The sequence below is a fragment of the Bos javanicus genome, chromosome 14 (genome assembly GCF_032452875.1).
Source record: "Bos javanicus breed banteng chromosome 14, ARS-OSU_banteng_1.0, whole genome shotgun sequence".
In the NCBI taxonomy this organism is placed as follows: Eukaryota; Metazoa; Chordata; class Mammalia; order Artiodactyla; family Bovidae; genus Bos; species Bos javanicus.
In genome coordinates, this window is record NC_083881.1 from 63,636,476 (window position 1) to 63,651,697 (window position 15,222).

General features: G+C 44.1%; 1 long non-coding RNA gene across 3 annotated transcripts in view; it reads left to right on the forward strand.

Moving 5' to 3' along the window:
• LOC133260665 (uncharacterized) overlaps positions 1 to 15,222 on the forward strand; it is a 143,856-nt gene that overhangs the window by 38,810 nt on the left and 89,824 nt on the right. For all 3 annotated transcript variants that reach the window (XR_009740922.1, XR_009740924.1, XR_009740923.1), the window contains exon 3: positions 5,502 to 5,620. This is a non-coding gene — a long non-coding RNA (uncharacterized LOC133260665). The remainder of the gene's footprint in view (positions 1 to 5,501; positions 5,621 to 15,222) is intronic.

Consider the following 15,222-nt stretch of genomic DNA (forward strand, 5'->3'; position numbering starts at 1 on the left):
TTTGGCTGTTCCTGGTCTTAGTTGCATGATAGGGTATATCTTTAGTTGCGGCACATGGGCTATCTAGCTGGGGCACACGGACTCCAGAGCGCTCAGTAGTTACAGCACAGGCTTAGTTGCCCTAAAGCATAAGGGATCTTACTTCCCTGACTGGGGATCAAACCCGAATCCCCAGCATTGCAAGGCAGATTCTTTACCACTGGATGACGAATCTGCCTGCCAGTGTAAGAGATACGGGTTTGATCTCCGGTCCATGAAGGTCCCACATACCTCGGAGCAACCAAGCTCGTGCGCCACAACTACTGAGCTTGTGCTCTAGAGCCTGGCAGCCGCAGCTACTGAAGCCCGCAGGCCTAGAACCCATGCTCCAAAACAAGAGAAGCCGCCGCAATGAGAAGCCTGCGCACTGCAACGAGAGCACAGCCACCAGTACCACAACTAGACAAAAGCCCGTGCAGCAACAAAGTCTTCGCACAGCCAAAAATAAATCGATAAATAAAACGATTAAAAAAAAAAAGACCCAGGGGGCCACGCCTTTTAACCTCTTCCTGTACTTAGAGACATGCCTGCTGTGTGCATGTTGGTGAGAGACAGGCCCCACTTGCCACGGAGGAAGCCCTAAAGGCCTGTTGTTACTCACACAGAGAGAGAACAAAGCTTAGCCCACAGGTATGCCTGCCAGCTCAGATGTAGGAGGCCTGGAGATGCCAGGGCAGTTTAGTATCAGTTGGAGGGATGAGTAATAACAGTGTAGTAGTTAAACATGTATTAGTTCAAAACATAAAGAAAGAGTGAGAAATTAAGTAGCACTGTTATAGCAGATACAATCAGACATAATGAAATAAAATTCAGGGGAAAATTTAAATCATAAACACAAGGGAACATTCTAATATCAAGCTAACTAGATTATTACAAAATATTTTAAGATTTCCAGCAGGGCTCCTGCTTCTCTGCAGGGCAAATTAAGCAACACACATTTAACTTTAAATTGCAACAAGCCAATGTAAACGTTGGTTAAAGCTCAGGGAGTATGACTCCCTGGGATGGGCACAGTGGCAAAAACCTCCAAGGAGAAATTATTTTCAGAGGCACAAGCTGAAAATATAAATAAATGAAGCAAACTTACAAATCAATGAAACAAGTGAACTTTAAAAAATACATGTTCTTTTCAACAAATGGTGCTGGAACAACTGGACATCCATGTGTAGAAAGGTGAATCTAGACACAGACCTTAACACCCTTCACAAAAGTAGGATCATGGACCTCATTGTAAGGTGCAAAACTGTAAAACTCCTAGAAGGTAATATAAGAGGAAACCTAGATGATTTGGGATATAGTGATGTCTCTTGTAGATATAACACCAAAGGCACAATTCATGAAATACATAATTGACAAGCTGGATTTCATTAAAATTAAAAACAGAGGATTTGGGGGGAATCCCCTGGCGGTCCAATGGTTAACACTCTGCTCTGCCAGTGCGGAGGGCTTAGGTTCAATCCCTGGTCAGGGAACTAAGATCCCACAGCATAGCCAAAAGATTTAGAAAAAAGAGAGGGAGGGGGGATTTTTGGAAACGATAGTGGTGGACACGTGTCTTCATACATTCGTCTAAGCTCATAGAATGCTCAGCGTCAAGAATGAGCCCTAAGGTAAACCATGGACTTTGGGTAATACTTATGTGTCACTATAGGTTCATCAGTTGCCACAAATGTCCCACTCTGGTGGCGGATGTTGGCAGTGGGGGAGGCTAGGCACGGGATGGGGGAGGAGGTGTATGGGACATCTCTGTACCTTCCTCTCATGGTTTCTGTAAACCTAAAGTGGATTAAACAAAGGAAACAAACAAAACTGTTTTTAAAAAGGAATGTAAAGAACTAAAATGATTAGGACTAGGCATTCTTAGAAAACTCATTTGGCCGAAAGGGCAGGAGATGAGGACTCAAGAATACGTGTTCTCCAGGCCCACAAATCCTTTGGAGTCTTTGTAGCACTTAGCAATACCTGCAGTTTTCTTCTTCATTTGTTCCCATGTTTATTCTCTGTCTCATAACACTGTGCACATAGGGATGGACTCTGTCTGCTTCTCACTGTAGAGACCCAGCACCTTAGGCACACAGGCCAGACGCTCAACATAGATTTGTGGTGGGCTGATCCTCTTCCCCTTTCTTTGGGACACATCGGAACCTCAGTTCTGCTCACTTCCCTGCCGACTTTCTCACCCTCTACTCTCCAAGCAGAGGAGTCCTCACTAGATCTGAGATGTGTTAGAGCGGGGCTGGGGAGCCTTGCCCCATATCATTTTCCATGATTCTTCCAGATCTGGCTTTGCCAGAGTGCTTCCTCTGCCCCATAGGCCCAAATTATTGAATTGATGAAAGCCTTTGCCTCTGAGCCCCTCCCTTCCTAAGGCAGTGAGCCAAGGACTGCCAGGCTAAGAGACCAGAGTCACCTGCAGCAGCGCCAACCAGTAAAAAAAGTTCATCAAGCCACTGATGCAAGTCACATATCTATGTAATTTTTGATTTTCTAGTAGTCTTATTAAAAAATATTAAAAACATGAAAACTAATTTTATTACTACTACCCTATTTTACTTAATATATCCAAAACATTATCATGTCACTATGCAATCAGTATGAGAGTTATTAATGAGATAATTTCTCTTTTATTGTCCTGTCTTTGAATTTCCATGTATATTTTATGCTCACAGCACTACCGTAGGTTTGCACTAACCACATTTCTTTTTATTTCTAAAGAATATTTTCTGTAAACTCTTATTGAAATACAACACGAATAGAAAAGTGCACAAATCTAATGTATACAACCTGATGAATTTTCACAAGTGAACACCAACAAGCATTTTAAAGTGTTACATCTATATGTAATCCCTGAGAGGATTCCAGATAATACATTTTATTCTTGAAGAGGACATTGATGAAGAGGATTCCCTTTCCCCAAGGACCTTTTTCTTTTTTAAAATTTTATTTATTTTCATTGGAGGATAATTACTTTACAATATTGTGATGGTTTCTACCATACATCAACATGAACTGGCCACAGGTATACATGTGTCCCGCCCCATCCTGGACCCCCCTCCATCTCCCTCCCCACCTTATCCCTCGAGGTTGTCCCAGAGCACCTGCTTTGTGTACCCTGCTTCATGCATCCAACTTGCACAGATCTTCTGTTTTACATATGGTAATGTACATGTTTCAGTGCTGTTCTCAGAAGTCTTGTTCTTTACCCGTCTGTGTCTCCTTTGCTGCCCTGCATGTAGGATCGTAGGTACCGTCTTTCTCAATTCCATATATATGCATTAATATAGAGTATTTGTCTTTCTCTTTCTGAACCACATTTCAGGTGTTCAGTGACCACACGTGGTAGGTGGCTTCGCAGTTTGGAGCAAGGAAAAAATGGGGAGAAAAAACCTCTATCGGTATTTTAAGATGTCCCCTCCGACCCTCACGGTGGCATCTCCAGTATACATGGTGCATCCAACTGAAGGGGAAGGAAGTGGGGGATGGGTGGCAGGGGCGGAAGGAATTGGCCATGCCCCCCTGTCTTGGATCCCTGACTACCTCTTCCCTTGGGGTGTCTGGCAGGCTGCTTGGGCCGTGCTGGGGAGTTGGAAGGGAGGTACTAATCCCCACCGAAAGCTCACAAAGAGTCAAGTGGAGGCCGCCCCTCCGTGGTTCCACTTGGTCCTGGCCCAGGTGGTATGGAGGGCTGGCCGTGCAGAGTGGCAGGCGCATCTCCAGGCTTCTAGTGGGCTTCCCCTGTGTCTCGAGGTGTTAACAGCATTACTGCCAAACGCCAGCACCCTCGTGCTATTCTGTGCGGCGTTCCAAATAAGTGCTTTTACAGCGTCTCGGCGCCAATTAGCCTAAAGCGTAATTGCCCTATTGTGAAGCCCGGCCTTCCTTTAGAACTTGCCATCAAAGGTCTCCGGGGCTCCCTACCAAGTACTCGTGAGCTTCTTCCCCCTTTTTACTGGAGGCAAAGCGGCCTGAGAAACCAGCAGCTGCCTATAAACAGCCAGTGAGTCAGGCAGGAAGCCAACTCCACCCGCAGGAGGCGGAAGCCCGGGAAGCCTTCCTTGTAGAGCGAGGTCACTGTCCACCTAAGGAATGTTTCACATGCTTGCAGCTCACCCTTGTAACCACTTTTTTGACCAATAACCTAAAAGGGATTACGTAGGAGGATGATGAACATGATCTAACTTTTTCTTAATGAATCATGCTGATGATTCTTAGAATTAGGATCAGTAATTCTTAAATTAAGCTTCAACAAATAGCTTTTGTCTCTTCTCTAGCTGTCACTCCTAGCTGTCACTCCTGTTATGTGAGCCCTGCTTGCCTCAATGGCTCTTTTTCAAATGGTCCATGCAAGTCAGACACTATACCCTGTAGGAATGTGTGCAAACTAAGAGATAGAAGCCCTGAAGAAGGATGGAGGGGGTCTCCCTCTTAGTAAGTGCTTGGGCTTTGTCACAGCTATTTTAACTGTCAAAGTTGGTTTTGTTTTGTTTTGTTTTCCCTGAATGTGATTTTTCCCCCTCTAAAGTTACACTTATCTACAGAAAATTGAGAAATTCTTTGATTTGTTTGTAAACATTACTTTCCTGGGTTATACCAAGTTTTATTTCATGTAGTCTTAAGATATTGGAGAAAATGATTCTAGCTTAGGATCCAAGCTTAGAGAACTTCCGGGAGAGCACACAAAGCTGGCATTATTTGCTATATCAAATGTTCTTATTTTTCACTAACCTCTGGGCACATTTACAAATATTCTTAAAGAAGGCATTCATAGCTTATTATCTATCCAAGGAAAAAATGGAACCGATCCTGCTTTCACTAACACCTACCTTTCAAAAACACATTCACACAGTTTCTTATTATGAAAAGGGAAAAGAATGATTGCCAGTTGGCAACAGAGGAGGTTTGTTTTGGAATCTAGTGTCATGGTTGTTTTGATGGAATCAGAGTTCACTCTGGTTTTTTTTTAATCCTTGGGAGCATTTTTTCTCCGCTCCTAACTCAATCAACCCTAAATTCTGTGAGATCTTGATAGGTGTAAGTCTCATTATAAGGTATAAGTCTCATTTATGGTAGAGGCAGAAATGCCATTGCTCTGAATTCTCCCTTCACAGAGTGAAGAGCTTCCCTGGGAAAGAGACCAGACGTGGAGCTGGTGGCAACGTAGACAGTGGAGGGGCAGAAAGTTTAGCAAAGCTCACCTTCATGGAAATGGGACCATATAACAGCACGTGAAACAGATGACCCTACCATCCCAAAGAGTTTTGTTCCTACACACTGGGGTAGGATTTGGGGCAGGGAAAGCAATGTGACCCCGAGGACTTCTAAGAGATAATTTGTTAAGGAATTGCTGAAAGGTATTGCAACACATCACAATAGGAGGAGGCGGGATTCTGAGGACTGCAGATAAACCCGCACAGGGAAACGTGTTGACCAAGGGGGCCCTCTCCTTCTCATTTCCTTCTCAGGGACACAGCTTCCTCCGACCTGGGGAAACACTGAAAGCCCACAGCCATGCTTACTCACCAGATAAGCCAAGAAGAAGCTACCCCTTTCCAGGAAGTCTGTGACAACAGCGTAAGCATAGGTGAGCAAGGAGGTGTAACCAGCCCAGCCGGCCCCATCTCTGACTTACATTTGGACTATGCTTTTCTGGCTTCCTTGTGCCTCAGCTCCTCTGCCTGTCAAATGGGAGGGGGAGGGTGTGGGATCGTTTGGTAAAATTCTCTGAAATCTTTTGCTGAAAGGTTCTTCAAAAGGGCAAGATAGTAAAATTAACCCTTAGCTATCCAGTGTGAGGTTGCTATAAACAGGGTCTGGAATACAGTCACAATGTCATAGGTTTGTTTACAACAATATAAATGGGGCCATATAACGATTTACGGGAAGCTTAGCAGAATTCTTTGATAGGACATGCATTCAGGAAAGCTGAGACTCAGTCCTCCCCAGGACCAAATAGCCCCTGTGCATGGGCTTTCAGCAAAGATTTTCCTTCCTCCCAGAGCCCTGCTTCTCAGTGTGACCAGCCCAAGGCAGCTCTAGAGGGAGGTGGGTTCTGGTTGATCTAGGAGGCTGGTCCAAAATCCAGTTTATACTGAAGTGATGTGCAGGCAAGTGTGCACGTGTGTGCACATCCAGGCATCTTCTTGCCAAATCTGAATGTACCTTTAAAAATACAAAAATAAGGGGACTTCCCTGGTGGTCCAGTTGTTAAGGATCCACCTTGCAATGCAGGGGATGCAGGTTCGATCCCTGGTCAGGGAACTAAGATCCCACATGCTGTAGAGGAACTAAACCTCCACACCACAACTAGAGAGTCTGTGCACCACAATGAAGTATCCCTCGCGACTCAGTGAAGATCCCGCGTGCCACAACTAAGACCCAATGCAGCTGAATTAATTAATAAAAAAAAAGTTTTTAAGTAAGTGTAAACATGTAGCCTAGACGACCCCACTAAGTCAGTTCTAGGATGATGCGTGTCTCTGTGTTATAAACTTGGTGGTGGCCAGCCTTTAGCTCTACTAGACTGAAATGGGAAGCATTGAGCACAGAAACTGTGGCATATTCTGAAAGGATGGGTCAAGGAATCCCTTTAGTTGGGAAGAAGCAGGAGCAAAAATGTTGGCTGGGGCAGCATTTCAGTAATGTTAATATCCTCCTAACCCATAAGAGATGACTGAGGCATGGCAGAGAGGCAGGTTCAGGAATAAACACCAAAATGGGGTGTGTGACCCCATTGTCTGTTATCACAGGACACTTTGATAGACGTATATGGAACTTATTGGTGCATGGGGAAGCCAAATGTTCAGCTTTAGCCAAGTAAAATGGTAAGGTTTCTATTCTGTTTTCGTCTGGAGTGCAGAACTAAGGAAGGCACTTCTTAAGAGAGATTTAATTATGGGCATGAGCATAAGAAACATATCAGAACTTGCTCTCGCCCTCCCCCACTCCCTCAAACCTCTTATTTCCTCACATTTTTGTTGACTTAGGTGATTAAATTGATGTTTTAGATGCCTGGTACAGAGTAGCTGTCCAACTGATATTCAGTGATTGAATGAAAAATAGCATTTAAACTTTTCAGAAATAGACGGTGAAGCAGCCTAGTGAGGGTTAAGTCCATGACTGATCAGCAGATGGAAGGCAGCAGGGAGAGGTTCTACAGAGCAGAGACTCCCTTCCTGCCTGGCTTTCTGTCTCTCCTCTTTCATTTTGCCTGCCTCACCTGCCTGGAGCCTCTAACCTCTTGGAAAATGGATGTTGGTACTACACAACTGGGAATTATCCTGACTCTGATGCCCTGGAAGGGCCAAAGCTAAATTTCCCAAGTCATTCCATGCCTGCCTGGAATAACAGGGCAACAACGGAAGACTCAATGTCACGTAGGAAGGACAGCCTGATGATATATCCCCACGTCCCTGGTAAATCCCAAGTGAGCTTCCCAGACAGCCGAGTGAGGTGGTTTGGAGCTTGGGTTTGCATCCCAGCTCTACCACTAGCTGCGTGTTCTTGTAAATGGGTTTAATTATTGCATGGACCTGTATGATCAGGCCACCCAAGATGCCTGTTCTTCTGCTCTCTTATGTCCCCTACTCAATCAGACCCTTCTTTTTTTTTTTTTTTTACTTTTATTTATTTTTTGCTGCACTGGGTCTTCATTGCTTTGCATGGACTTTCTCTAGTTGCGGTGAGTGGGGTCTACTCTTCATTGCAGTACATGGGCTTTTCATTGCTATGGCTCCTCTTGTTTCTGACCACAGGCTCTAGGCACATGGGCTTCAGTGGCTGTAGCACACAGACTCGATAGTTGTCCTCCCAGACTCTAGAGCACTGGCTCAGTAGTTGTGGCACATGGGCTTAGTTGCTCCATGGCATGTGGAATCTTCCTGGACCAGAGATCAAACCCATGTCGCCTGCCTTGGCAGGTGGATCCTTATCCACTATGCCACCAGGGAAGTCCAATCAGCCCTTTCTTCACCTACACCTACTCACATGGCTGATCTTCCCTCTTAATCATAGAGCTCCCAGCCCCAGCTAGCGATTGTTTTAATCTTTAGATCAGAAAGTCTCTATTACCATAGCTTATCAAAGGGGCTGTGAAGGGCATGCTCTTCTCCTGGTTTCCCTGGTAACCAGTGAGCCAACTGACATCCTGGTATCCTCCACCTTCCCCCAGAGTAAAGACTGCTTCCATGGTCTGCCTGCCATCTGCTGCCCACAGTGGACTATCACCCAAGGGTCTTGCTTCAGACATGTAAGATCCTCTGTCCACTAAGCCACTGAGGTCCTGGTCAGTGATGCTGGGCTCTTTCTTCCAGCTTGAGGCTGGGCAGATACAGGGCCTGCAGGCCTGTGGGATGCAGCCCAGCCAAACTTGTCAAGCTGTTGTGAGAACTAGGGAAGAAAATCCATGTAAAGCCTCTTAGTGCAATGCCTGGAACATAGTAAGTATTCTACAATGGTTAGATTATTGTATTCCGTGATTCCTGACAAATGGTCTCCTACCCATGCTTCTGAGCCTCCATCACAGGTACATTGATTCAACCACCCATTCTTTCAGTAACCATTCCTGAGGATCTATGGTTTGTTAAGTCAGGTGTTAGGCACAAACTGTAGGATACACGTATGAATCTGAATCTGACCTGAGTCCTGCTTTCAGACAACTTATACTAGGAGTGACCAAAGTGTAAGAAACAGAAAGTGTCTTAAAAGAGATAGGAATAAAGTGTGATATGAACACTCAGAGGAGAGAACACAGTGGGGACTCTGCTGGTGGTCCAGTGGTTAAGATTCCACACTCCCAGTGCAGGGGGTGCAGGTTTGATCCCTGGTCAGGAAACTAAGATCCAAAAACTAAGATGTTTGGGGTGGCCAAAAAATAAAAAAGAAGAAAGAACACAGTGGCTTCCAGGAGAGGAAAAGAATTTTCAGCTGGGCCTTGACAGCTGGGCAGCTTTTGGACATGGTTGGAGGTAGGAGTGGGGATGAGAACATTTAGGGTAGAAGGCAGAGGAGGAGACTCCACAGAGTGGAGAAAGCAGCAGAAGCCGTGCTTGGCTTCGAGTGTCAAGGAAAATGGTTTGGAAAGGGGTTGGAGCCAGTTAAGGGGCACGGGCCTCATGTGTTTACTCAGCCTCCTATCCAGAGCCTCTTCTAAGCCCCCAGGTCTGTTTTTCGGGACCAGGATACAAAGACATAGGTGAGGGCGTTGGGGTAGGCACTGGACCCAAATGCAGGCAGTAGACTGGCTAGTAACCTGTAGAACAAAATCAACCAGGCTAAGACTTCTTTCTCGAGAACCTCAATAAAAATGGTTCTGGTCAGTATTGCTACATCACAGGTTATCCCCAAATATAGCTACATTTGCTCTGCCAGGGAAGGACAGGACCATCATACATACAAGTGTTGTGCTCAGACTCTTGTGACCCCATGGACTGTAGTCCGCCAGGCTCCTCTGTCCATGGGATTTTCCAGGCAGGAATACTGGGATGGGTTGCCATGTCCTTCTCCAGGGGATCTTCCCAACCCAGAGTTAGAACCCAAGTATTCTGTGGTTCTGCACTGCAGACAGATTCTTTACCCACTGAGTCACCTGGGAAGCCCTCCCTTCTCCAGGGGATCTTCCTAACCCAGGGATCAAAACCGGGTCTCTGGCATTGCAGGCAGATTCTTTACTATCTGAGCCACCAGGGAAGCCCCTGAGCCATCATAACATGAACCAAATAGCCCTCAAAGCCATATTTATCATCATCGAGCTTTTTGGAGAAAGTTTACCAGCTGTGCTCTAGGAAAACCAGTCCAGGAGCTGTGTGTAGGATGGGCTGGCAACAAAGAGAGTGGAGGCGAGAAGATGCATTGAAGGCCACTGTCAGGATCTGGTAGGAGGTGGAGAGGGAGTGAAAAAAGGAAAGGGTGTGTCCAAGGTTAGCCGACAGGTCTGGACGCTACTTGTGCAAGGAGAACCCAGAGAACCTGAAGCCTGCATTTCCAGATGGCTGTTCATTGTGTTCCTCACTGATATCTAGCAACAGGAAAAGAGAAACCTGTCTTCATATTTCCCACCAGACCCAGGGGAAGGTAGGTATAAATGGATGTGCAGCCATGACCCAGGATGCTATGCTCTGAACTGCTTCTGGGATCAGGTAATAGCCAGAAACAAAAATGAGAAAACAGACCATGCAAATGAAGGTAATTTCAAAATTTTTCAGATCCTTTTCTTTCTTTTTAATTGAAGTGCAGTTGATGTATAGTGTTGTGCTAGTTTAAGGCGTACTGCCAAGTGATTCAGTTATTTATACTCTTTTCCAGATTCTTTTCCATTATAGGTTATTACAAGATATTGAATATACTTTGTGATACAGTAAGTCCTTGTGTATCTATTTCATATACAGTAGCTTGTATCTGCTGACCCCAATCTCCTAATTTATTCCTCCCCTACTCCTTTCCCCTTTGATAACAGTAAGTTTGTTGTCTACGTCTGTGAGTCTGTTTCTGTTTTATAAATAAGCTCATCTGTACCCAGATTTCTCAAATGCTGTGAAAGAGGGATAGGTGGCCGCTGTCCCCACCTGCACCCCTGCTCTTGAGTGGCTCATGGTTCTCGTCCCAAAACAATCCAGTATCTCTAACAGGCTTCTGGGGCCTCAGCCTCTTATCACACTTCTTTCTGCTTCCTCTCTGAAATCTCAATCAGGGAAGCCACATTGGCTTTGGAAAGGCCTCAGGGAAGATGGGGAACTAAGCAGAACCTGGCTGGAGTTCTTATTGGTGGACTGAAGAATAACCATAGGCTAACACATCTTATTCACTTTTCACTTTCATGCATCGGAGAAGGAAATGGCAATCCACTCCAGCGTTCTTGCCTGGAGAATCCCAGGGACAGAGGAGCCTGGTAGGCTGCCGTCTATGGGGTTGCACAGAGTTGGACACGACTGAAGGGACTTAGCAGCAGCAGCAGCAACAACAACAACAACAACAACAACGAATCTTAATCTCATCAAAACAGGATCCTGTACACACATGATCAACATCCTCCACCAGAATGGTACTCTGAGTAGATGTGATAGGGGGTCCATAGGAAAGAGAACCAGGAAAGAGGGTCCACAGGGAAAGAGAACCAGGCATGACTTTATTGACATAGGAGAAGCCATTTTGGTCTAAGCCATTTTGTGATCTAAGCCTGGCCAAAATCAGATCAGATCAGTCACTCAGTCGTGTCTGACTCTTTGCGACCCCATGAATCGCAGCACACCAGGCCTCCCTGTCCATCCCCAACTCCTGGAGTTCACTCAGACTCATGTCCATCGAGTCGGTGATGCCATCCAGCCATCTCATCCTCTGTCATCCCCTTCTCCTCCTGCCCCCAATCCCTCCCAGCATCAGAGTCTTTTCCAATGAGTCAACTCTTCACATGAGGTGGCCAAAGTACTGGAGTTTCAGCTTTAGCATCATTCCTTCCAAAGAAATCCCAGGGCTGATCTCCTTCAGAATGGACTGGTTGGATCTCCTTGCAGTCCAAGGGACTCTCAAGAGTCTTCTCCAACACCACAGTTCAAAAGCATCAATTCTTTGGTGCTCAGCCTTCTTCACAGTCCAACTCTCACATCCATACATGACCACAGGAAAAACCATAGCCTTGACTAGATGGACCTTTGTTGGGAAAGTAATGTCTCTGCTTTTGAATATGCTATCTAGGTTGGTCAGAACTTTCCTTCCAAGGAGTAAGCGTCTTTTAATTTCATGGCTGAATTCACCATCTGTAGTGATTTTGGAGCCCAGAAAAATAAAGTCTGTCACCGTTTCCACTGTTTCCCCATCTATTTCCCACGAAGTGATGGGACCAGATGCCATGATCTTCGTTTTCTGAATGTTGAGCTTTAAGCCAACTTTTTCACTCTCCACTTTCACTTTCATCAATACGTGGGCCTAAATGGGTCTCAGTGATTACTGATCTTAAGAGAACAAAAGAATACAGGAACAAATAACTGCTATTAGGCAAGACAAGTAACAATAGTAAAAATAATGTATCAGTTGTAAAGATTCCTCAGTTCAGTTCAGTCACTCAGTCGTGTCCAACTCTTTGCGACCCCAAAGACTGCAGCATGCCAGGCCTCCCTGTTCATCACCAACTCCCGGAGCTTGCTCAAACTCATGTCCATAGAGTTGGTGATGCCATCCAACCCTCTCATCCTCTGTCATCCCCTTCTCTTCCTGTCTTCAATCTCAGTGTCAGGGTCTTTTCTAAGGAATCAATTCTTCACATCAGATGGCCAAAGTATTGGAGTTTCAGCTTCAGCATCAATCCTTCCAATGAATATTCAAGACTTATTTCCTTTAGGAGTGACTGGTTTGATCTCCTTGCAGTCCAAGGGACTCTCTCAAGAGTCTTCTACAACACCACAGTTCAAAAGCATCAACTCTTCAGCACTCAGCTTTTTTTATGGTCCAACTCTCACATCCATACATGACTACTGGAAAAACTATAGCCTTGACTAGATGGACGTTTGTTGGCAAAGTAATGTCTCAGCTTTTTAATATGCTGTCTAGGTTGGTCATAGCTTTTCTTTCAAGGAGCAAGCGTCTTTTAATTTCATGGCTGCAGTCACCATCTGCAGTGAATTTGGAGCCCAAAAAAACAAAGTCTCTCACAGTTTCCTTGTTTCCCCATCTATTTCACATGAAGTGATACTAGATGCCATAATCTTCGTCTTTTGAATGTTGAATTTTAAGCCAGCTTTTTCATTCTCCTCTTTCACTCTCATCAAGAGGCTCTTTTAGTTCTTCTTCGCTTTCTGCCATAAGGATGGTGTCATCTGTATATCTGAGGTTATTGATATTTCTCCCAGGGAAGTAAAGATTTCTAGTAGTAAAGATTAGCCTGAAGACAACCACCAGATAGACTGGAGCCTAATGATATTGTTTATTTCTGGCCTTTGTGACTTCAACTAAAGCTCGGACTCTGTTGACCTTTGCCCCAGTTCTATGCTGAATTCTCTGCCAAAGCCCTTTCATTAATATACATGTACGCTTAGATTAAAACTTTCCCAATTTTACTGTTCAGGGAAAGATCCTCGGTGTTTTCCTTACTTGTTGAAAGTAATAAGTTCTTCCTTCTCCCAGTCTTTGGCTTGGTTGTGTCTTTTGGATCAACACCCACCAAGAGGCAAACACAGTTTTTTGGGTAACAGTACTTTTGTTACAATTGATGAATCTACATTGACACATCATAATCACTTAAAGTCCACAGGCTTCTTTCTTGGCCTTGTACAATCTATGGTTTGGACAAATGTATAGTAACATGTATCCACCATTATAACATCACACAGAGTAGTTTCATGGCCCTGAAAGGTGCTTTCTGTTCACCATCCCTCTATGCCTAGCCCTTGGCAACCACTGACCTTTTACTGTCTCCATAGTTTTGCTTTTTCCACAGAATGTCATATAATTGGAATTAGACATTATATAACTTTTCACATCATTTTTTTTCACTTGCTGATGTTCAGTCACTAAGTCATGTCTGAGTCTCTGCAACTCCATGGTCTGCAGCATGACAGTCTCCTCTGTCCTCCGCTATCTCCCAGAGCTTGCTCAGACTCCTGTCCACTGAGTCGGTGATGCCATCCAACCATCTCATCCTCTGTCACCCCCTTCTCCTCTTGCCTTGAACCTTTCCCAGCATCAGGGTCTTTTACAATGAGTCAGCTCTTTGCATCAGGTGGCCAAAGTAATGAAGCTTCAGCATCAGTCTGTCCAATGAATATTCAGGGTTGGTTTCCTTTAGGATTGACTGGTTTGATCTCCTTGTTGTCCAAGAGACTCTCAAGAGTCTTTCCATCACTACAGTTTGAAAGCATCAATTCTTTGGTGCTCATTCTTAGTAATACACATTTATGGTTCCTCTGTGTCTTTCTTATCTTGATAGTTCATTTCTTTTTAGCACTGAATCATATTCCCTTGTCTGAATGTACCACAGTTTATTGATTCGTTCACTCACTTTCAAATAATTGTTGCTAATACAATTATGAAAAAATTATTATCTATTATATCAATTAAGAATGAAAAAAAAAAAAAGAAAGGTTTGGTTTTACCTTCACTTATTCCTTCTATGTGCCTCTTTTATGTAGCTCCAAGTTTCTAACCTACATCATGTTCCTTCTCTCTAAAGAACTTAACATTTCTTGCAATGCAGATCCATTGGCAAAAAAATTCCCTCAATCAATTTTTGTTTGTCTAATTATTCCTCGTTTACTATTGAGGGTTAATTTCACAAACAGAACTGTTGTTTTTTTTCTCTCATCATTTTAAATGTTTCACTACATTCTCTTCTTGCTTGCCTGGGTTCTGAGGAGAAGTCAGATATAATTCTTATCTTTGCTCCTCTCTATCGGTAAGATTTTTCCCCTCTGACCTTTTTCAGGATTTTTTTAAATCTTCTATTTTCTCTAGCTTGAAAATTATAAGTTTAGATGTAGGGTTTTTTTTTTTTTTCTGCTGTTATTCTGCTTGGTGTTGTCTGAGCTTCTTGGATCTGTGTTTTGGTGTCTAACATTAACTTCTCAATCATCATTGTTTCAAATTCCTCAGCCACGTCTATTAATAAGTCCATCAAAGGCATTGGTAATTTCTCCTGTGCTTCTGTTTTGTTTCCTGATATAGTGTTGTAGATCTCTAGCATTTCTTTATTCTTTCTTAGAATTCCATCTTTCTGCTTCCATGCGTGTATATGTTCATACTAAGTTATTTCAGTTGTGTCTGATTCTTTGTGACCCTATGGACTGTAGCCCACCAGGTTTTTCTGTTCATGGGATTCTCCAGGCAGGAATACTGGAATGGGTTGCCATGTTCTCCAGGGGATCTTCCAGACCCAGGGACTGAACCTATGTGTCTTGTGCTCCTACATTACTGGCAGATTGCTCACTGCTGAGCCGCTAGGGAAGCGCCTCTCTGCTTACCTTTGCATCTATTCTTGCATGCTGACTTCTCTGTCCATTAGTGCCCTTAGCATATCAATTATAAGTGGCTTCAAATTCCCAGTCTGATCATTCTAACATCTCTGCCATAACTGAGTCTGGTTCTGATGCTTGCTTGCTCTGACCCTTCAAAGTGTGTTTTTAATTTTAAATTAAAAAACTTTTTTTTCTTGATAGCCAGATATAATGAATTGGCTAAGAGGAACTGCTGTTCCTTTGGTGA